The sequence below is a fragment of the Nanorana parkeri genome, unplaced genomic scaffold (genome assembly GCF_000935625.1).
Source record: "Nanorana parkeri isolate BGI_ZX_2015 unplaced genomic scaffold, ASM93562v1 scaffold2083, whole genome shotgun sequence".
Lineage (NCBI taxonomy): Eukaryota > Metazoa > Chordata > Amphibia > Anura > Dicroglossidae > Nanorana > Nanorana parkeri.
The window spans coordinates 86,120-110,453 of NW_017308351.1; the positions used below are offsets into that span (position 1 = coordinate 86,120).

General features: G+C 43.3%; 1 protein-coding gene across 2 annotated transcripts in view; it reads right to left on the reverse strand.

Annotated features, from left to right (window-relative positions):
* The window catches only part of KIAA0930 (KIAA0930 ortholog), a 51,221-nt gene that overhangs the window by 15,305 nt on the left and 11,582 nt on the right, over positions 1-24,334 (reverse strand). The window lies entirely within an intron of this gene.

The following is a 24,334-nucleotide window of genomic DNA, read 5'->3' on the forward strand; positions in this document are numbered from 1 at the left end:
AGAAGAGAGGTTAATAAGGGGGGGGGGGGGGGGTGCCGAGGGCGGCCGAAGCTTGGCTTGCCTAGGGCAGCCAAATACATAAAATACACCACTGCTGGGAGGGCTAATTAAGCTCCATGAGATAGTACCAGAAGTGGGCACAGGACTACTCACAATTAACAGAAAATATAAATATATTTGCACCTTTTGAACAGATAAAACAAACATGCTTTCAATGGTTCATTTAACAGAGCAAATAAGGAGAGTTCATTGTTAGGGTTTACATACACTTTTAAGTGATATTACTTGATTTAAAGTGACATTAAAGTGACATCCTCACTCCCTACCCCTCCCCCCCCCCTGCATGCTTGCTAGCAGTAGATATATGCAAAAAAAAAAACCAAAAAAAACCTGAAGGGTTAATACTACTTTCAGCACCTCTGGAGTGCTTCTGGGATAACACCAGCTCACTAAATGATTTAAAATCATTGCTAGGCATTGAGCTCCACATCAGTGGTTAAGGATCTAGGACTGCTGCACCAGGGGTTTGTTTAGGGTTCCTTATCAGAAGCAAGTCAAATGCAGTACGCTTCTGTGTTGCTTTAGCTAGCTTCTGACTTGTTAATTAGCCTGTGAACCGTTTCCACATTGACTTGTAGGAGATAGAGAAGCAATACACATGCAAACAAGCATCACAGTAGAGACTCGTCCTGTTGTGAATGGCTGTGCCTGAGGTTTCAATCAGACAAACAAAGCCCCAAAGCAAGTTGCATCTGCTATCCTTTCAGCTTATCCATAGGACATTAGAAATCATGTCATGTATTAAATGTGTAAATCAGTTGACACATTTTGTAGATATAGTAAAAAACCGGTTAAAAAAATCAACAGTTTAAAAAAGGAATAAAAAACTTAAATGACAAAAATACTACTACAAAAAGGTCAAGTGATAAAAGCTTTGATGATCACTTACAATGCACCACAACGACACTGGAACCTCTGTGCCAAAAATAAAAAATCAAGATTATGGGTCCCCTAAAAAGCAAAAGCAGTCCCTGCTGTACCCATAATTACAAACTGCATGATGAACATGCTTTTGAAATCATTAACACACATTTGTATCAAACTGATCACAATCGCAGATTCTAAAATATTTATTAGAAAAATCCCGACAGATTTCAAATCAAAAATTAAATGGAAGGACAATTAATGTACGAAGACTGATCCCTTCTCTCCATTAAGCCCAGGCAGTGGTAGGCAGATGTCTCGGCTCATAAGGGGATGACCTTTGGGAATCAATGCTTTACTGGTTTGCATTGATTGAACTGTAGGGAAATTTAGGACAAAGAAAAAAAAAAAAAAGAGATCTAAAAGGGTGTGGCTTCGCGCTACAGAACAATAGACCTCGAGTACATGGAACACGAGCATTAATGTTGTTAAAATTCAGCTTCCTGGCCATCAACTGTGCTTCAGAAATGATGGCACTTCCACTAGTGATAATGGGAATTAAATGTCTGTGATTTTGTCACTAGGGAAATGTCCTCAAATATCTGATAAAGTACACAAAAACACAAAGAAACCAAACAAACAAACAGCAGCATACTCGTTAGGTAGTATTTTTTGTTTCCTGTTACATAGCAGAGGTCCTATCTGCATACAGAGGAAGTGGATTTTTGTTATTTTTGCATAGAATGGGAAAGGGTTAGGCCCCTATTGCGGCCGGGGGCCCCGGGCTGACGAGATTTCCCCTCTCCTTGTCTTGGTGAGATGGGAATGCTCCTCTCACTTTGGTGGAGCATCTCATTTTGCTGTGTCTAGAAGACAGTAGTAAAGGAAAATCCCTCCAGCAGAATACATACAGCTAAAAGATCAAAGTTTTAACCCTTTCCGACTCTATGCAAATCTACACTTCAATTATTTCAAAAGCTCACGGTTTCCTGTGTGTCCGACTGTACTTGGCTGTATATGGACTGGGTCCACAGATTTAAAATGGGCGAAGCGGTGTTCCTATAAAACTGGATTACCAGTCAAGGCACTTATACCAGTGGCATGGTATGGAGCTCTGCAGCAAAGATGATTGAAAAGCAAAGATGGGCAGGGCGTTTAAAGGAATTATCTTGACTTAGGACTAGGGATGCACCGAAATTTCTGGCGACGAAACATATCGGGTTAAAATGGCACTTTAGGCAAAATGCCCAAAGTACCAGCTTTCAGCTGAATATTGCGATGGATTTCTAGTTTATCGCCTCCCCCGCTGTGCGCTGCTCGGTCTCCCCTCTGACACAGCTCAGCATCTAGCGGGTCAGGAGACCAAACGGGGCAGGGAGGAGAGAGCCGTTGTTGCCGCTGATCTCTCCTCCGATCACTGGACCCGGAAGTGATGTGTATTACATCGCTTCCGGTGTCACTGTTACATTCTCTGGCTCTTAGAGCCAGGCGAAAAAGCTGGTGAAGTAGATCTCTAGGGTCCCTAGGTGACATTAGGGGTCTGAAAGACCTTTGATGTCTCCATAAAGAGGACCTGTCACATTTTATTTGCCATTACATAGGGAGCTTGTTAGCCCCCCATTGTGATAGCAATAAAGTTGCGTAACAAAAAAAAACAAATTGTAAAAATTTAAGTAACATTAAAAAAAAGGAATTAAAAAAAAAAAAAAAAAGTCTCCTGCCCCCCACGTGCAAGCACATACAAAGGAAACACGCGTTGGAGGCACCTAAAAACGAAGATTGCGCCACACATTACATATCACTGTGAACGTCGCAGTGAGAACAATATTTCTAGGGCCATCAATCACTGTTAGCACCAAACTGATTAGTAAAAGCGTTTAAAGAGTCCCCTGTGGGAAATTTTGGGTATTGTAGTTTTTTGCAGTTTCACAGACGCACACAATTTTAAGGCTTGACATGTTTGGTATCCAATTACCCGGTGTGACCTCGTGTTTCATATTTTACCAAAAAATTGGGTATTATATTTGGTTTTTGTGCATTAAATTTCATTATAGTCTGAAGCTGTTTTCTAGCTAAAACTTCAGATTTTATCATGTGTGTGCAAATGTAAGAAATTGCTCCGGGCAGTAAGTGGTTAATAAAAAATAATAATAAAAAAAAAATATGTTAAATTTTAAAAAGGTTAGATTAAAAAAAACTAAATTCACACGAGCATTCTGATCAGGTCCACCTGACAGTTTTTCTTCAGGTGGACCTGATTCGCATCCGTTACCCCTAAGCTCAGGAAAAACAGATGAGAGTTCCATTCCGATGGACCTGACTGTGCCGGATCAGAGGTAAGCTGATGTAAATGGACACAGGTCTGCTTATATCCAATCCTCCATAGACCAATATGGGTCTGGTCATTTCAGTGTTTTCCTCCATCTTGTGAAACACTAAAAACAGATATGGATGTCGCAATGGTAACATCCATTCCGATCAGCAGGAGATCCATGCATGGATCCCCTGCGGATTGGAACTGAAGGTGCCCATCTGAAAGGGGCCTTAAGCAATATACCTATAATGACCTTGACCAAGCTTGCCAATTTTAGCTAGACTGGGTGCTAATTATTTGTATACGCATGGCTTACATTGACAATGTCTATGGCCACCTATAGCAAACCACACACATAATGTCCGCCAGCTCTCTGACACATCGATTACTGTGAATGTCTCAATTCCTGTTCTGTAATTGTGATCCAAGGCTTTATGCCATTTCAGTCTCAGCACGCAGGCCAGTGACATACGAAGAAGAAATGAAATGCATTGATCAGAAGTAATTACACATTGACACCCTGGCCCCTCCAACTGGACACTTGTGTATTGTGTGGAGAAATCTATTCCCGGATCCTAGAGTCTTCATTACACGGTGACAATACATAAGCTGGGAATAGACACAACAGGCCACTTAACGGTGTTTAGGCAATATCTGCAATAAAATGGCATGTGTTGCTTGAAGCACTTACGGTTGTATTGCTTTGAATAGAACGTACTGTATTCCCGACAATTAGGCCGAAGCTGCACATAAACTCAGCAATTCATTCATTTGGATAAAGATAAAGACCCGGACACAATTCTCCTCTTACAAGTGACCATCGATGAACTTCTCTGGCCTAACAGTCTCTGGCTGGAATTTTAAGGCCGATAGCCCTTTCCTCCCCACGGGACCTGCATCTTCCAGAGCAGTGGACGTCTATGAGCGATCTGTGCCGTTTGGTCATATACACACTCCCTCCTGTGCAGGGTCATATTCCTGGTAATGGTATTCCCTTCCCGCTGTCCATGTGCATCTCTGTATAGAGAAAGGTCAGTCTATGTTCCAAAGTTCTAAAATGTAAATCTGTCCTGAACCACGTTATAGACAAAGCGGAACATTTTAATTATCACCTGACTAGATACATATCATTATCTGCTGAATGGGCTCCTAATTTAAACCCCAAAATTCATCTTGTCCAGATTTCTGTCCCACTAAATTACTTGCTTCCAGGATCTCTGTTCTCTAAAAATGGCCCTGAACCTCAGCCTGTGAAAATGAAAGCTGGTGTGTCCCCAGGTTCAAGGCTCGCTTCTTTCTACACACACTACTAGAACAAGTAAGCATAGCAGTAGTTCTTACTTCACTCTGACTCAACTATGCTCTGTATCTGTGAAGCCAAAAATAACCAGGCAACAAGCATTTTCAGAAGTCAGTCTACATATTTCTCACAGCTCAGCTTAACAATATCAAATAGGTCAGATCTGGGTGTTGAGTGTGAATGCATCTCGACACAGGCTGATTAAATATACATAGATGTTCCATGCCATCTGTGCCCAACACCAAATCATACCAGACGGCATCCAAGTCTTCTCCGCACCGGAGGAATTTTTACAGTAACGGGTGCCAGTCGTGCTGTAGTCATATACACAAGTTGGAATATCGTGGAGCATAACAGAATGATGAACAAGTGACTACATCATCCCGAGGACTAAATGCAAGGTTTACCAGACCGATGGTTGTCACTGCACAGGAAGACTGGGGAAAGCGGGGGCATATACCACCATTACACAGTAGAGACATCCCTCCTATGTGGTCATCCTTTGTACTGAACAAATCATCTGTTTTATATCCCAAAAGACCAGTTTCCGACCATATATCTGCTCCCCCCATAAAAAGCTTAACCAATTCAGGTCTACTCATCCCTTCAAGTGATGCATGTATAGCCCAAACTTTATTTTTGTTTTGGATAGAATATGGCAGGTTTAAAACCCCTGCCAGGTTTTGGTTTTTGGCTATCTGCGTACCACTGGAGAAATTTGCCTTCACTTCCTGTCCCCTTTAAAAAGTGTATACCTAGGCAAAATAAGACAAAAAAAAAAGTGTTTAATCCATATCTGCATTATATGCCGGTTTTATGCCCTTTAAAAGCACCGCAAGTACAGAATCTGTAATCTGCCAAAATTCAAGTCAAGTTCTAACTTCCTACAGTGAGCTGACAACACAGTGCCTTTGCTGGATTGGCTCCAACACTGACGGATCTTTCTGTCCCTCTCTAACTTCATGCTTGCTTTCCCAGCAAATCAATGCTGCTTATTTGACTCCAAATAGTCAGTCCACACACTGTGTATAAGGAAAAGGTTCTTGGGAGATGTAGTTCTGGGGGGGTGGAGGGTGTCTACATTAATAGGAACAGAGTTCCCTGCAGCTGCTTCTGCAAGAATTGTATAGGCCTGGTGAGAATGTCAAAGGGAGTAATAAAAGTTGCCCCTCGCTAAAAGGAAAAAAGGTAAAAAGTAGCTACAGTCTCAATCTTTTGTATTGTATGTTTCTTGTTAAAACCGAAGAAGTCTAATATTAAAAAAAAAAAAAGTAGCTACAGTCCCACCAATTGCAGGACTAAAGCCCAATTGATCTTTCAGTTTTAGTTAGCAAAATACATCCAATGTGAATAAAGAAAAACAAAATTGCAAAGTAACAGATTGTTTAAGCAGCCACAGCACAAGTAGAAAATCCTGAGCACAGAGAAAGAGACTTACCCTGTGTGTGGAATCAGTGGTCTCTCTGCAGAGGTCCACCCCCAAGGGGTGTCTCAGACCTCTGCAGAGAGACCATGGCTTCCACATAGAGAGCAAGGGTTCTTGTCTGCAGCATGCTGGCAGGGGACAGGATTTTCTACTCAAGCTGTGGCTGCTTTCTAAAGACAACAGTCAGTTACACTTTGCACACCTTGTCTTTTGATGCACCTAAAATATATTTAGCAAAAGATCTGCTATATAAAAAAAACCTGAAAAAGAAGGAAAAAAATAACCCTTTTAGCCCAAATCCTAAACATTTTACACAATGAATCAAAGCATTTTTGGGCAGGAAATCGATGTCCCCTATAACGGCATTTATGACTGGGACCCTGACTTTTTCCTAGCCACAAGTGTGTGCCTTAAAGCCGAGCAATCTAAACATTCTTGCATCTGAAAAAGGCAAACATCCTGAAAAAGGCTACAGATCTCAGCGTGAAGAGCTGATCAGCCGGCTTGGACTACATCATCTGATTGTCACTATTGTTAGACAAAGTTCTCTAACAGTAGTGAGGAGGGTGTCAGGACTTCAGCTGAATTCGCATACAAACATGTGACGAGAGCCAATGTTTACACCAGGAGTAGGCAACCTCCGGCCCTCTAGCTGCGGTACAACTACAAATGCCATTAGGCATTGCAAGACTGTGACAGCCACCGGCATGACTCCCAGAGGAAGATGCAAGATGGGAGTTTGACTACACCATTGTCTGCTGTCAGATCAACCGGAAAATGTCTATGCAGGGTAACTCTGAAAGCCAAACTGAACCCTAGGCTAAGACTCTTCCTGTAGGTTCCTTACCATTAGAATATACAAAGGAAGCCATTTAACCCCTTCATGACTGAGGCCCTTTTTTCATTTTTTGCACCCATGTTATATTCCACATTTTAGGCCTGAAAATGACTTAAAACCCCCCAACATTATATATTTTCTGAATGCCAAGACCCTATAGAATAAAATGCTGGTAGTTGCAAATTTTTATGTTGCGCAATATTAGCGCAACTTCTTATTAAACCCCAACATTTAGTGAAAAATGTAATTTAATGCCTCAAAACACAACAACAAAATAAAAATTTTTTAAATGACATATAAAAGATGAGGTTACAACGAGTAAAACGATACCCAACATGCATAGGTTACAAATTGCGTGCGTCCGTGAAACGGCGAAAATCCAGCGATTAAATGGGCTTCAAAACGATGTACTGAGGTGCACTGTGTGTGGTCTGAGCCCGTATCGGAGATCACTTGTTTGTGAAGGGAAGTGTGGCCACATATATGCAAAGCACTTAAAGCATTAGCTAAACCCAAAAAACAAAAATGAAATATATATCATTAAAAAAGTTTTGCTTTTAGCTGGAAAGTTGTTGTTTTTTATTTAAAAAAAATACCCATTGATTTTGACAAATCTTGTAAGCTGAAAATTTCCTGAGTTCTCTGTCTGTGCCAACTCTTACATTGTTTTCAGGTATCTCTAAGGACTATGAAATCATACCCCTTTGTTGTGTAGAATAGGTGAGGGGTGGGGTTCCATAGTCCTATCTTGTTTGTTATCCTGATGCAGCAAAGTGAATTAATGTTGACATCAGGGGACCCGAAGTGTTACTGGCAGGATCACTAGGTGAAAAAAAGCTGGAGAAAACCAATGTGAGCACTTCTTCTCAAGTCTGGTAAGTTGCAATAGGTTACAGGTGAAACTCGAATAATTAGAATATCGTGCAAAAGTAATTGCAGTAAGTGCTGCAAAAGGGGACCAAACCAAGTACTGAGTACATATGCATGCTTGTACTTTTCAGAGGTCCGATATTGTTCTATGTACAATCCTTGTTTTATTGATTGCATGTAATAATCTACTTTTTTGAGGTTGTGGATTTGGGGTTCTTGGGGTTTTCATGAGCTGTAAGCCATAATCATCACAATTATGACAAATCACGGCTTGAATTATCTTACTTTGCATGTAATGAGTCTATCTCATATTAGTTTCACCTTTTAAGTTGCATTAGTGAAATAAATGAACTTTGCATGATATTCTAATTATTCGAGTTTCACCTGTACATTTGTTTTAGGGTTTAGATATGTTTAAACCCATAGCCTAACCATATCTGCACTCTGATTTTAGATAAGGTCTTAACTATACACAGCTCTACCATAGAAAGTAATAAAAGGCTGCAGCCATTAAAAGGTGGAAACAGGAGGTCATAGAGAGATCATTCATTTAGATTGTGACATGTGTGGCCGGCTTTAGAGTGTACATAACATTTAATGCAAAAACTGAAAGTCTAAGTTCACAGGAACACGGCCAAGAGTTCAAAGAATTCAGCCCAACAGACTCATTAGCAATCAGCAACAAGCCCGGGGAGAAGAGGCAAAAATAAGCAAAATAGATTAGTAAGAGAGACCAAAAGAAAAAAAATCTGCTTTGTACACAGATGAATGTCAGAGACTTTCGTTGTGCGATGGTTGTAAGGTCATTAAAATTTTGTACGACCTGCCCATCTTGGACAGGCAGATGGTACTTGCGATCATCGCAAGCCCTCCCCGCTGAGGGGAGGGCTTGCCGATGATTGCAATGCTGAGCAGGCAGTGTGCGATTGCGCACACCGTCCCGTGCAGCTTTCATCTTGCGATCGCGCTACCAACCGGCCGGAAATCATATGATTTTCGGCGGGTTTTCTAGCGTGCTCTTAAAACAAAAAAGTCAAGCGTCCGTACAGTAAATGCGGTCGCACACTGCCCATACACCTGCCGATTATCGTACGATCACGGGCTCACCTGCGATTATCGTACGATAATCGTCAGGTGTATGGGCACCTTTAGAGGTAACAAATCTATCGCCAGACAGAAAATAATCCTTCAGAAACAAGTCTGGCCACAATTGGTCTAATGAGCCCGGCAGTGAGATGCAAAGAGATGGGACACCGAGCTGTACAATGGGGGAATCCAATCTTCCATTACAGAGGTTGCTATAAGGGGAACACATCATTAGATGTCGCAATATGTGTACAGACGCACTATAAGGAAGAAACAACTTTGGAGGAAATGTAACTGTCAAGTTTGGTCTTATTCAGAAATTCTGTATGATCTGACTTGCACTCAGATACTAAAGCAGGAATGAATAAATCCCAGGAACCAGGTAGCCAATGTTCCTTAAAAATTACAGCTGGCACTCAACATTTGAGGTTTTCTCTAGTTGTCAATGGAGCCGACTCCTAAAAAAAAAAAAAAAAAAACCTACAGGCTCCTGAATTGGATAGACTGGCTCCTGGATTCCATTTTAATTTCTCTACTCAGTATTAAAGCCCAATAATAGGTTTAAATTCTGATTTACACAATAAGTTACATAGCATTTGGAAACAAAGAAAAAAAAAACTACTATCCGCAGCACTGAAGAATGCCCATTGCCACCGCAACAGGAGAAGAGAAAGGACCTTGAGACATTACATGACCATGACATGAAAATAAGTTACATAGGTTAAGGGAGGGGGTGATTGGACTGAACATGAAGCTGTGTAATTGGTCTTGTTAGAGTAGAGCAGAGTAATTAAGGGGTCCAAAAGAAATAGTCCAAATTTCTTTCAAGCGTATTTCTATTTTTTTCTAAACTTTTTCAATTTTTTTTTAATTTTATTTTTTATTCAATATTTTTACTTTTTTGAAACTTTACTGCTGGGGGCTTCAGTGAAATATCCTTTTGAAAATAGAAAAAGGATTGAGGAGACAGGTTTTTTTTTTCCTGCAGCCTCTGTTATAAATGAACTAAATCCTCTTGTGGAGATTGTATGTTTACCATGACCACAATTATGAATAGGAAGTGATGTATATCACTTCCTATTCATTAGTAACTGGTACATAGTAACGCATACTATGTCCAGTTATTTCCAGTAAGCTTTGCTTCCTGTGACACTGCCCATGACAGCGCTTTCCTCCCCGCTCGGCCTCCTGACAGTTTCTAGGGAGGAGAGAAACTATGGATGCATTTCGATTTTTTGTTTATGTTTCAGCGGCCGCAATTTCGGTGCATCCCTAATTAATTTTCTCGTTTCTTAAGCTCTTTTATTTCTACCTGGTAATCCTGCAAATAAAATACTTCCTGTATCTTCACTGCATCTTTGGGGGCTGCCATGGCTGTCACTCAGGCTTCACTGCAAACATGTCTGTCTTTGTTCATCTCCATTTCACAGCAGATTGATTGGATTAGTAGTTTACACAATAAAGAAAATGTATGCTTCTGCTTTCTTTTCAGCTCAGAGGAAGTGAAGGGATGCTGCATTTCTGGCAAGATTAACAGCTATTTTCTGTACAGTACTTGCGTAAAATGCTCTTAGCTGGAAGAAGACAAAAACTAATGCAGCCACATCAAAGGACTGTGGGTTTAGATATCTTTCTGACCTGGTCACATGACCAGAAGCCTAAGCATTTCATCATGTGGTCAAAGTCCTGACAGGCAAATACCTTACTTGAGAGAGCATGTGATTAACAGTCTAGGCTTCTGGCAATGCGGTTAGATGTAAAATGTTTCCGCAATAAAGAATTTGATCTGCTGTGAGTGCCCTATCCAACCTCGCTCATCAAAATATAAAAAGAAAATAGGTTTGCCTTTACAGAAGAGGTTACGGTCCTCTGTGTCTACACTGGCTTTATGGGAAGTTTGCCATTTTAAAAAAAGCAGTTCTTAGCGGAGTTCTGCCGCTCCTGTTGCAATGGTAAGAAGATCCTGCAGCTATTCTTACTCACCTGACCTAAATCAGTATCAATGCGTCGTACGGCCATTGGCACAAACATTCAGGCGCAGAAATGGCTTACAGGAGACATGTTGTTCCAGCGAACAGATCACTCCCCATCGGCGTTGTACTGACCTTTACATCAGCGGGTGATCTGGAAACGTTGGAAATAAACACCAGGTTTTCTGCCCGAGGGTCCTGAAGCCGCCATCCCACAGACTGCACAAAAATCTTTATTTCCATCTACTAAAAGCACTCTAAAGACAGTCCAACAGAAATGCTTCACAAACCTATCAATACAACTACACCTGATATGTATGCGCACAGTCAAACCTTACAATTCTCTGTTAACGATTACCGGTTATAAACTTAGACCGGTTCTAAAATTTTTTTTAAAAAAAGCAGAGTTTACTATCCATAAAGGTTTTTAAAGCAAACCTATTTCTTTGCACTGCGTGGAGAATCAATGCGACCAATACATGATATAGCCAAACATTTGTGGACACCTGACCATCACACCTACACTTTATGGCCAAAAGCATGTGGACACCCCTCCAACTTATTAAACCAACTTATTAAATTCAGGTATTTTAACTTCAGGGGTTCTGATAATGCTACAACATACAAAGCCATTTTAGAAAATTGTATGCTAGTGGTAATGGTTTGGTGAAGGCCCTTTTCTGAGCCCCTGTGTACAAAGCCAGCTTCATAAAAGACATAGTTTAACCAATCTGGTGTAAAGGAACTCAAGTGTCCTGCACTGAGTCTAGACCTCAACCCTACTGAACACATTTGAGACAGGTTGGAATATTGATTGTGAGCCTAGTCTTCTTGTCCAACATCAGTAACTGACCTGACAAATGCAGTTTTATTTGAATTGGCAAAAATTCTGGTAGAATCCAAAATCTTTTAGAAAGTTTTCCTTTAAGAGAGTGGAGGCCGTTATAACCAACTCCATATTAATGCCCAAGGTTTTTGAGTAAAATGTCTGGTAAAGGTGTGATAATCAGGTGTTCAAACTTCTGGTATACAATGGACATTCCCTTTTCATCAAATATTATGAATCATACTTGTTTCTGTAGCCCCTATATAGATGAATATATGTGCTACTGTATTGATCGGTATTTCTGACTGCACACAGTTAATTGTCTCTGTGTGTGAAGAGAGGCGAAGGTTTATGGGGATTGCAGTGCAGAGCAGATATGGATACACTGCTGAAAGGACCTTGAGGACTGCAACTCCCAGGATACTGTGCGAGAGGGAGGGGGAGGGGGATGGCTATGGACTGGTAGGGCTGAGCGCACGTAGTCTGGGACCGGGACCCGAAGTGTGCGGATCGATGTGAGTTAGCACTGCCTGCAGCGGAGTGTGTGGTCGCCCCTGATAGACAGAGAGACATAGGCTCTGTGCTGCCTTACTGGAGAGACAGTTGTTCGTCTGTGAGACGAAGTGACAGAGATCGGGTGCCTGAACAGAGGCCTAGTGACGCGTCAGCGGTGGGGATATCGCGGCCTGGTCGTGTGGCCGATCCAGCCACTGGAATGACTCAGCCAGTCCAGCGGAGCGAGCGGAACCGAGTGGAGACCGTTACCAGAGGCCTTAGATGACCCTCGACATGTGGTGAGGAGTTGCAAAAGACCCTAGATGACGTCACCTCCTTCCTAAGTGTCATTCCACCGGAAGAGGGACGTCTATACAGCTACTGAAAGACATCATATTGTGCAGGACAACCCTGGGAGTGATGAGAGGCCTATGGGCCATTGTGACACTGTACTTTTACACATCTGCTACACCAGTATGGGCCCCAACGTTGGCTAGCCTAGGACATTACTACTGGCCAGTAATCTAGAGGGGTGTGGTACTTCCAAGGGATATATTGTTGTTGGATTTCTATACTTTTATATTTACTCCTGAGACAGTCTGACCTTACAGGATTCTGCATAGGCAATAGATAGCCGCAGTCACTGGATGTCAGAGTGCATTGATTTACCTCATATTGTATAGTGTGTTGTTGTTACATTATTAAAGAGATTATTTTGTGTTATCCAGCCATTAAATCCTTTACAAAAACTCTACAAAAAGGTGTGTTGGTGAGCTGTGGATCCACCAATTGGGCGGTACATTGGTGCAGAGGGGACAGAAAGACCCGTTACATTAGCGGCTCCTACGGGGGTAGCGCTACATTTCTATAACGTTGTGACTGGTTTTTGCATTTTTTCAAGGCTGGACAAATCCCAGGAGCCGGGTAGCCAATGCTCCTTAAATATTTCAGCTGCCTAATTTTTTTACGCTTTCGCTGGCTTTTTTCAATGGAGCTGGCTCCTAAAAAAATCCTGCTGGCTCCTGGATTGGACAGACCAACTCCTGAATTTCATAATAATTTGTCTACCTCTGTCTCACCCCACTCCTCCTTAAAGGTACAGGGATGCCCCAGTGGGCATTTTGGATTGCTGGGCCTCCAGTGCGTCCCTGTACCTTTGAGTAGGCTCCCTCCAGGCATACCTGCTTTCAAATTTATCAACTGCCTAAATATGCTCTAATATGGAGACTCACAAAAATTAGAGTTTAGGACCACACTACACAGAGGGGCCTTGACGAAGCAGTGTGGCGTCTACATATTTTTTGCAAAAAAAGTTGTGCAACTAAAACCTCTGTTTTTAATGCAAAGGCATTTTTCTCCCCTGAGATGATGTGCATGGTCACATGTCCTAGTCACATCTTCCAGAGTTCCAGGAAGTAAAGGGAGATTTAGTAACCTGCCCATTGTAAAAATGGCCACTGTCAGAAGACTGGGGAAGGAAAGAAAAATAAGATATGCAAAATATACAAATCCGGCAATTTACAAATCCGGCAATTATCTAAAAATATGTGCTTGTACATTACTAAACGTTTATTTGTTGTTATTTTAAAGATATGGGTAAAGTTCCTCTTTAAAGTATAAGCGCACTTGAAAACAAAATACACTTATCCTTTTGGCTCCTTTCCCCTACCCCAACACCCTCCAGCTCCACAGATGCATATGTACCTTGATCCGACAGCCCTGGTTCTGCTGTTTGCTTACATCCAGTGCTGCAAGTCTTCACTGTCCTGGCCGCACTTGCACATTTAAACCGTACAGACTTCTACAGGATTACACATGATCTTCTCTGGCCTCAGGGCACAACTCCATAGAAGTCTAGCAGGTTAATAGACATGGCCAGGACAGTGAATACTTGCTACACTGCATTTAAACAAACAGAACCACAGCTGTCGGATCGAGGTAGGTTTGCATCTGTGAAGAGGGAGGGTAGGGTAGGTCCGGGGAAGGGGGCAGAAAGGATAAATGCACCTTGTTTTAAAGTGCACTTATCCTGGGGGGCGTGGCCAGCGGCTTCATGTAGGCAGACGTGTGTAGGGGAGCTCCCGCCGTATATCCTGCAATAGATCCTGGGACACCCTGTTTATCAGCCCCTACCTATCTCTGCTTCACTCGGCATACTCCTGTCATCTGCCCGATCCGCCCGCCAACGCTCCTGTTACTGCCCGCGGCCGTCATGTCCAAGAAAAAGGACAATCAAAAAACGGGACCTGGGCCGCAAGATGGCGGCGGCCAGCACGGAGCACCTCACACGATGCAGCAGCACTGCAGGGAGAAGGGCAACGACACTGCAGCGCGGCTGGAGCGCTTTGCCCGGCAGGCTGACACTCCTGCTAAACAGCCTCGATCCTCCCAAGCCAGGTATGGTGGGGCTTTCAAGGAATCCGAGGATGACTACCTTTCCTCACACGTGCACTCGGCCGCTGATTCAGACAGCTCAACCATGGAAAGGGAAACTGTGAGTACTGTTACTAAGTCCACCAAAAGCCCTAAACCCAATAAATCCAAATCTAGGCCACAAGCTATTGTACCGCATGAACCCACGCTCTGACGTGTTTAAAACGGTCCAGCTATGCAATTCATCCCTTGCTTCACTCACTGATCAGGTGCATGGCATGAGGGCAGACATCTCCTTTCTCTGCCATGACCTGCACAAAGTCAGAGAGCGGACGACAGCACTGGAATGCAGGGTCAGTGATGTTGAGGATTCAACCACACCGCTGCAATCTGATGTCAAAATGGCTATGCAGAAAATCGCAGTTAATTCGTCAAAAGCGGATGATATAGAAAACAGGCTGCGCCGCAACAATATTCGGGCGGTTGGCGTTCCAGAACGCGCAGAGGGGAACAACGCTACAGATTTTATGGAGCAATGGCTTGTGGATGTGTTTGGCAAGGACTGTTTGACACCATTATTCGCTGTGGAAAGAACGCATCGGGTCCCTTCCCGCCCCCTATTACCGCGTAACCCCCCCAGGCCTCTCCTGATCAGGCTCCTAAACTACCGGGACAAGGAGCGCATTTTACGTAAAGCCAGGGAACTGGACGAATTATCACTGGCAGGATTGAGGGTCATGCTGTTTCCTGACTTTTCTCAAGATGTCCAGCTACGCCAGGCCAAGTTCCGGGATGTTAAGAAGAGGCTGCATGAAAAATTGAGAGAGTTTACCCCTTGTGTGGCGCTTGTCAGAGGTAGGAACGGTCATCTGCAGGACTAATGACCTGGTATTGACGCCTCCAAGCTCCAAGTTGTGGCCCTAGAGTTGTTGCTGCATTGGAAGCTGCATGGAGCCGTGCACCCCGTAGACTTCCCTGCGAGGACTGTTTGGTTTACCTGTTGATGTGTTTTTTGTGTTTTTTTCTACCACAGGACTTTGTCTGGATCTCCTCAGGTCTTTTTACGCCTAAAAAATCTACTGCTGTAAATATCCGCAGGGTGTTTTTGAACATGCAAACTCCGATTGATAACTCTGGTAACAGAGCTCTATTGGCACTGGACGTGGCCAAGGCCTTTGACAGCGTGGAATGGCGATACCTTTGGGCCGTCCTGTCTGCAAGTGGATTCACCTCCTCTACTGTCAACCAGTGACAAAGATAAAAATAAATGATAACTTCTCTTCCTCGTTCCCTCTACATCGCGGCACCAGACAGGGCTGCCCACTGTCCCCGTTACTATTTGCCTTAGCTATAGAACCCCTAGCTGCCCTTATTCGGCAGGCTGTAGATTTAGTGGGATTTAAGCGAGGTACTCAAGAAGAGAAAATAGCTCTGTATGCGGATGACACACTCCTATTCCTAGCAGATACGGGGTCTTCCTTGCACAGTGCCATGCGACATTTATCGGAGTTTGCATATTATTCGGGTCTGGCAGTAAATTGGGACAAGTCCACTCTGCTCCCCCTTGATCCAATGCCTGTCCCTCTATCACCGGAGCTTTCCTTTATACCCACCCCCTCTTCCATTTTGTATCTAGGGATCCACATTACTGCATCATTAGGAGATTATCTCCCTCTTAATTTAACACCGCTCCTCCAAAAATGTAAAACGCAGCGTAAGGCTTGGCTTAAACTCCCTTTGTCGGTCGCGGGCCGGGTTAATCTAATAAAAATGGTTTGGATGCCACAACTCATATTTTACATAATTCCCCGATTTAGCTGCCTAGGCGCCCTTTTGATCAAATCAACACTATTTTTAGAGAACTTCTGGCGGCATAAACAGGCCAGACTGAAACTGGAGGTTCTGCACAGGCCTAAACTCTCAGGGGGCCTTGCACTTCCTAACCACTGGTGGTATTTCATAGCCTCACAAATGCAGCACTTGGCGGGCTGGTCGCAGGGTGGGGTACATCCACAATCCTTCAATATCGTACTATATCTATTTGAGGGGTTCGACCCGGTGAGGTATCTGGAGAGGGATTTTTTTTTTAAGATATATTCCAGGTTCCCTACAGTAAAATTAATTGGTCAGGTGTGGAATGCGGCTAAAAACCTGCTGCGCGTATCTGGCCCCACAGGTTACATGCCTCTATGGAGGAATGGCAATCTACCTGAACTTCTTTCACGAGAGGGGTTTAATTCCTGGCGCAAAGCAGGTGTTTATAATGTCAACCAGCTATACCAGGAAGGTGCTCTCTGTTCATTTCACTCCCTTCAGACTGAATATAATTTGCATAAAAACTGCTTTTTTGGGTTTCTCCGGGTGTGTCATGCACTTCGTTCACAATTCCCCCAAGGGGCTCCAAACTTCTGTTCTACACCAATTTTTGACACGTTGCTGTCTTCTGTACAAACTAAGGGGCTGATTTCCTTTGTATATTCTCAGTTTATGGTCTAATCTGCATCCCAATGCTCATTGAAGTGCAGAAAGGGATGGGAGGATGATCTAGGTTCTCTCGAGGATGACATTTGGGATGAGGTCCTGGAAAATATTTCTCAGGTATCCCTTTCAGCTACTCACAGACTAACGCAGTTGTTCGTGGTCCACAGGATATATCGCACTCCGGAATTCCTTTTTAGGATCGAATATCGGGATGACCCCTTCTGCCCTAAATGCGGATTCCATCAAGGATCCCTGATCCACCTATTGTGGAGATGCCCTAAGCTGGTGTGCTATTGGCGGGAGGTCGTCCGCACTCTCAATTCTGTTTTTAACGTCCAGATGGACCCCTCCCCCCAATTGTGCCTTTTAGGTGTATTTGATGATCCACTCTTCGACTCCCCTTTATTGCTGGCCCTCAGAAGAGCACTATTTACCGCCACCCGCCTTATTGTGCGTAAGTGGATCTCACCGTCCCCTCCTACATTGGCTGACTGGTTGGTGGAAATGGATAGAATGATAGAATTTGAACGGGTCACCTATCAGTCGAGGGGCTCAGAGCACCGTTTCTATTCCATATGGTCTAATTGGCTGTCTTTCCACCCCGCGGGGTTGTCCATTTGATTCCCCTCACACAAGCTGTTGGCACTGTACGTAATTATCTCTCATAATGCGAGTGCAACCCAGTTAGTCCAACTGCATCAGGAGACCCAGTAGTACATAGACACTCTTTTTCTTTGTGCTTAGTTAAGTAAGAAATAGAAAAGAACTAAGTGATAGACATATCCCTGTGGTAGGGGTTAATTACTGGTATAAATTTTTTGTTTTTGTTTTGTTATTTGTTTTCTGTTTTTCTTGTGGTGATTGTTGATTTCTTTAGACCGATCTGCCTGTTCGTTTGATTTCCATGCATATAACTGCAGAGATATGGGACTGTAAGATCTTGTCTCGTACATGTGTTATACTGTGTGTGTGTAAAACTTAAAATGTCAATAAAAACTATCTGGATTTAAAAAGTGCACTTATCCTTTAACAAAAACTATGACCAGCCCAAAGCCACCTCCGAAACCTTCTTCAATAAGCCCTCGTTCACACCTGACCGTTTTGTAGCGCGTTCTACGCTCGACGAACGCTCTACAAAACGGTCAAAAATATAAATTGCATTGTAGTCAATGCCCTCGTTCCCACCTTGCCGTATTTCCGCCCGTCCCTAACGCCCTACAAAATTGCCCACGCCTGAAAAGGTCCGGGGACTACTTTGGGCCGTTTTGTAGGGCGTTTTCCATTGGGATACAGCCAAGTAGCCTTCGGAATCGCACGACTTTCACCGCGAATCGTGGTAAAAAACACGCGACAGACGTGCATATTACAATACGCCTAGGTGTGAATGGGGCCTAAATGTGGAAATCAGTGTCTATCTTGATACTATATTGTGCAGCTGGCTGGAGATTGAGAGCCCTGCCAATTGTGACTCAAAGGGTGAGCAGTCCTCTTTACACAGTATTTAACAAGAGATTCAAACACTCCTCGATACATAGACCCTTCACACAAATATCTAGTTTCCATCCCTTTCATCTCCAGTGTACAATGCCCGCTTATGAAAAGTTCATCTTTATTAGCCTGTAGCAGATGTTTCATTACTACAATCCAATCTCGCTTTATGACTCACTCTTGTAAAATACGGCAAATCAAATATTTTCATGTATGAATTAAGAGGCAGCAGGTGTGCGGAGCCAGTCTAATATCCTATGGTTGTGAACGAGAGGATCTCCCAGCACCTATCTTCATTAAATCAATGCCTGAAAAATACAGAGACCTAAAACAGGTTTTAATAACCAGAAGAAATTGTGCTTTTGCAAACCATGTCACGAAAGCAACACTGCACTTCAATTTGGGATGCATGCTTTCAAACTGGATGCTAGTCAGTCCATAAAAGTGCCCACAAATATCTCTCTCCCCGTGTACTGGTTTTTTTTAATGATCTTGTCCCTGTGCTGTATAGTCCCTCAGTCCTTGTGATGTCATCACAGGATCTGCTAGTCTCCGGAGCCAGAAGGATCCACAGGGGGCCCTCTATTATTTCCTACTCCTGTAGGGCATCTACCATTATTATTATAAGACTACAGGATTTATATAGCACCAACAGTTTGCACAGCGCTTTACAATATAAGGAAGGCATGACAATCACAATACAATTCAAGACACGATGGTAAGTTGGGCCCTGCCCCTGAGGGCTTACAAGCTAAAAAGGGAGGGGCAAGCGATACATGAGGAGGCAGCTGTGCGGGGATGAGTTGTTTGAGAACGTGATGGTTGAGCGGTTAGTTTGAGGTGGGATAGGCTTCCATGAGAGGTGAGTCTTTTGCAGGGATAAAGAAACAGACCTCTACTGCACTCATGGCTCAGTATCCTGGCAACTGTCTGTTACTTCAGAGCTAAGGATGCTGACAAGTGGAACGTGCAACCACCCTGCTCATGTGGTGGTACAATACATGGTTCTTGCAGATTATGATCTGCAGGCATGCAATGCATGGTCATTGTGTAGTGTGCAGCCAACCCTTTATCTCTCCCATTTACTGAAAACAGAACTAACTTCCCTCCAATGTAAACACTGCTCTGATAGTTCAGTCCCTGACTGCTCCACAGGTCAGTGTCCTAGAGCTGTAAAGCTGGCCATACACTGCTTAACTTGCAGCTGAAATATGAACTGTGTGTAGCCCTGTCATCACCATTCCATTCAACAAAAGTTTTGTCGAAGGAGTCGGGCCAAAAATTGTTGGCTTACCACTGATAGATTGTGGGCAATCAGCTGCAGTCACTGGGTATTCTGAAAGCTGCGGCAACTTTAACCTTAGATTGAACCTTAACCTAAAATTTTGTTCTACAACCTTTAGAGGTATTCGCCGCAAACAAGTGATTTCTGTAGATCTGGAATGAGAGTCTGAACCTGCCAACAGGTAGTTTGGTCCACTCTTCCTGAGCAAACTGCCCCAGTTGTCTCAGGTTTGAAGGGTGTCTTCTCTACACTGCATGTTTCAGCTCTTTCTATAGACATTTAAAAGTATTAAAATCAGGACTCATAGATGACCACTTCAGAATAGTCCAATGATTTGTACTTGCACATTCTTGGGCGTCTTTAGCTGTGTGTTTTGGGTCACTATCCTGTTGGAAGATAAAGGACTTGCAATTGAGACAGAGCTTTCTAACAATGGGCAGTACGTTTTGGTCCAGAATTCCCTTAATGGTAATAAGATTTCACTGTGCCCTGCACAGAATGAAGGCATTCCATGCCAGACGCAGCTAAGCAGCTATAAAATATAACCGAGCCTTTCGCAGGAGGTAGGTTGTTTCTTTTCTTTGAAAACTTACCCAAAAGCTACATCTGTGCAAAAGGACATTCACCCAAAAGAATTGCTACTTGTCAATGGGTATTTTAGCAAAGCACCCTGCCGTGAGGAGAAGCAGAAGCAAGAAGGGATTTGTAGCTGTGCTCTATGGCGAATAGTTGCAAGGAGTGATTGTATGCTTACAACATAAGGATCGAGAGCCACTGTGGTGGCATCCAACCAGCCCAGGGCACAGATTTAAATTCCCACATTAACTGGAAACGAGACCAAGTATAGGGAGCAGAGTTAGGGTAGGGACCGTGTTGTACCAAGACACAGGGAAGGATACCGCGATGAGTGACACGGATAGTAAACAGAGGCGGGAAGTGTCGAGACTCCACAGGGCAGGCATGTCAGAATGTTGCCATTGGCACAGTACAGGTGTGCAACATTCTGCACCAACCTTCAGCTATAGTTCAACAAATAAACGTTGCCAATTGATATCTAGTAGTGCATACTCTTTAGATGAAGGCTTAGTGAACCTAGTGGCAGGTTTATTTTAAAAGAAACCACACAAAAAATGGGACCTTAAATATAAAAGTGCTCTGCCAAGAACATTACTTGCTGCCTGTAGCATCCGATCAGAAGTATTTTCTACTGTACTTAGACAAGTGAAAGATACATTCTTTTTGGGTTGCAGCATGTTGCCCACCAAACAAGCAGGTGTGGGGTATTCAAAATCCCCTTCTAACCAAACCAGATTCCCCTAGCCCAGCTTGTGATTTTACAGATGTTTTCTCCTTGCTGGCAGGTTTACACACCAAATACGTTCCGGGGTGAAGTAGTTAAACAGTTTTGTCAGCTCAGAGCAGCATGCAGAATGTGAACGGGTATTTGGTGGGCAGCGTCGCTCCCCAGACACTTGCCCGCTTCTGTGTAGTCTTGGTATGCTATGCTGAAATTCTCATACAATGCATTATTCAACATGCAGGCACTCAATCCGCTGCACATACAGTGTGTGCTACGAGACATGCAAGAGCCCATTGTAGGAAGGAAGGAAGGGTGGGATGCCACACAACAATAAGCTTTCCATAGGAGAGAATAAGAACATGCATCAGATGGTAAGCCACAATATGTGATAACCAGGTCAATGGAGACCTGTCACTAAGCAGATCACTGCAGAGATGCAAACCCAAGACGGCATCCTGTTTTTTTCAGTTAACCTTACTGGGCTGTATGATACGTCAAGCATATTACTTCACCACCAGATCCATGCTCCTCCTCTGTGCATTTCACCATCAGCTTAATCATAGATGGGTATGAATTATGACCCCAAAGATATGGCACCACAAGCAACTAAAACACATCAAGATATTACCTTGAACTTTAAATTTCCTAACTGTAACAAAGCTACAGATATAAACGCTGCTTTACATGATGCCTAGCAGCAGTCCAACAGGTATGGCGGTATGTACGGTACATACTTACACTGGGCCAAGTTGGAGCATTGCAAATATGCATAATAATTTATAGCCGGAGTTCAGCTTTAAAATAAATATCCACTAAAAAAATATGCTACAGTTTCCTTTAAGAGATTCCATGCATGCCATGAGTTTGCTAAACAAACTTTTGAAATCTACTTGTGAATTTCTTAACTCAAGTGTGACATATCCCGGGCAGATTCCATTCATCTATGCAGAACACACATACACACGGGGCAGGGCAATGACAAGTAAACGCATTGTGCAAACTCATTGTACACAGTACATCATGCCTCAGGGTTAACACTTTAAAACCTGGTCAGTAGACCAACACTGCACTCTTGTAAAGGTAAAGTGATGCTAATCCCAAGAACAAAAATGCAATATATTGCAGTTCAAGTCCTTATACCTAGGATGACGATGCTCACTCATCTACTCTATCTGGACACCAGAAACACAACAGAACTACAGATATAACCACTCTCCTCCATAACATAGAAAGGAGGGGTTATGTAGTCCTTAGAGAGAACGGGCAATAAGGTAAGGCTCCAATCACACTTGAGCGGAGTGTCAGTGTTTTTTCAGGCTTATTTTGGAGTGTTTGTACAGCCATTTTTGCAAGCGTTTGAGTGTTTTATTTTATTTTTAGTTAATGCAAAGCTAGATACAAGCGACAGAACGCTTAGGTGTGAACAGGGACCATTGAGAACAATGGGATTCCTCTTGTTGAGCAAACACACATCTGCACATAAGTGCTCAATAGACTCCGATAGGGCTGTGTCCCGAAGCCAGAGAAGGTCCCTTAGAAGTCTATGGGGAACGAATGTGTATGGGGAACTAATGTGCAGGTGCGGCCAGGACAGTTAACGTCTTTCGGTGCTTGATGTTAACAAAAACTGGACCTGCGGCCATTAGACTAAGATATGTATGCATTTGTGGTGGGGAAGGGAGCAAAAAGGACAAATGCTCTTATCCATTAAAAAGAAAACAACAAAAGCAACAACAAAAAAAAGACATTAAAAAAAAACCTGTAAACAAATATAATATATATACATACATACATATACATATATACACACACACAATAAAAACCCCACAGGCGGCCTTCCGCAGCTGTTTACCTGACAGAAGAAAGAAAGTCAATAGCAATTCCATGAATCCCAAGCGTGCTCATTCGGTTTATTGTCTCAGATGTAATACTTTCTGAATCAATAAACTCTGCGACACAAGTCAGCCATTCATTGCTGGCTGCACTTGGCAATGACAGTATTTATTATTTATTACAGGCATTTATATAGCGTTAACAATTTGAGCTGTGCATTACATACTGTCCCTACCTCCCCCGCATACATGCACAAACAGGGCCGGTTTAGAAAGCTTAACAATTAACCTACCAGAATGTCTAAAGCTGCCCATAGACCTTACAACCATTGCACGACTTTTGTGTAATGGTTGTAAGGTGATTAAAATTTCGTACGACCTGCCCATCTTGGACAGGCAGATCGTACTTGCGATCATCGCAAGCCCTCCCCGCTAAGGGGAGGGCTTGCTGATGATTGCAATGCTGAGCGGGCACACCAGCCCGTGCGGCTTTAGTCTTCCGAGCACGCTACGATTTTCGGCGGGTTTTCCAGCATGCTAGAAAGACGAGAGTCGTGCGACCGTACAGTAGATGCAGTCGCACGCTGCCCATACACCTGACGATTATCGTACGATCGCGGGATCACCCGCGATTATCGTACGATAAATCGGCAGGTGTATGGGTACAAACTGGGCTATCCAGGGGAAACCCACGCAAGCACAGTGAGAACATGCAAACTCCATGAAGACAGTGTTTTGGTGGGGATTCGCCGAGGACCATAGTGCTGCCAGGCAGGAATGCTCACCACTCCTGTCTGGAGGGGGGGGGGGTTATGAACTGAAGAAGGCCACTGTGGTCCATGCAGAAGTGAAAACCTCATAAAACAGCTCTAGTTCTAGGATCAGATCACATACAGCCTGTTCATTCTAACCTTGGTTCTCATTTATAGTTCTGCAGCAAAACGCAGCAAAGGTTGTGCAGATTAGCAAGTAAGCAGTTTTGTTTCTGCAGGGCTCCTGTATCTTCCTTCTTTGCTCCTGGCTTGATACAGACCCTACATGCCTGATAAAAATTAAGTCCACTTTCCTACCCAATGTCTTAGGAGTTTTCTCCAGCACAGCCGCAACACAAGACAAGGCAATTTGCATTGTTCTAGGTGGGCTTAGTTCACACCGCTGCGCTGTGCCCCTAGAAACTTAATGAAATGTGACATTTCAATAAAGTCAAGTGCTAACCCCAAAAAAAGGAAACAGCGTGATGCGTCACTGTCAGAGCTTACGCACTGTGCTGGGCAAACCCAGGAGAAGTGCGGCATAGCGGGGCTGTTGGCGAGTATGGGCCCTAAAAATATATTTAAGATGGAAGGCTGAAGCGTTAAAACTTTAGAACAAAAGGAAAAGCACTGCTGTTGTCCATGGAAATCAATCAGTTGTTACCAGTTCCTATTGATTGCTAGAAGCAACTTAGTTATGTCCTTGTCACAGAGATTTCATAACAGACTACATGCAAAAAGTAGCAAAATACCAATTTATGATGCAATGCGAAG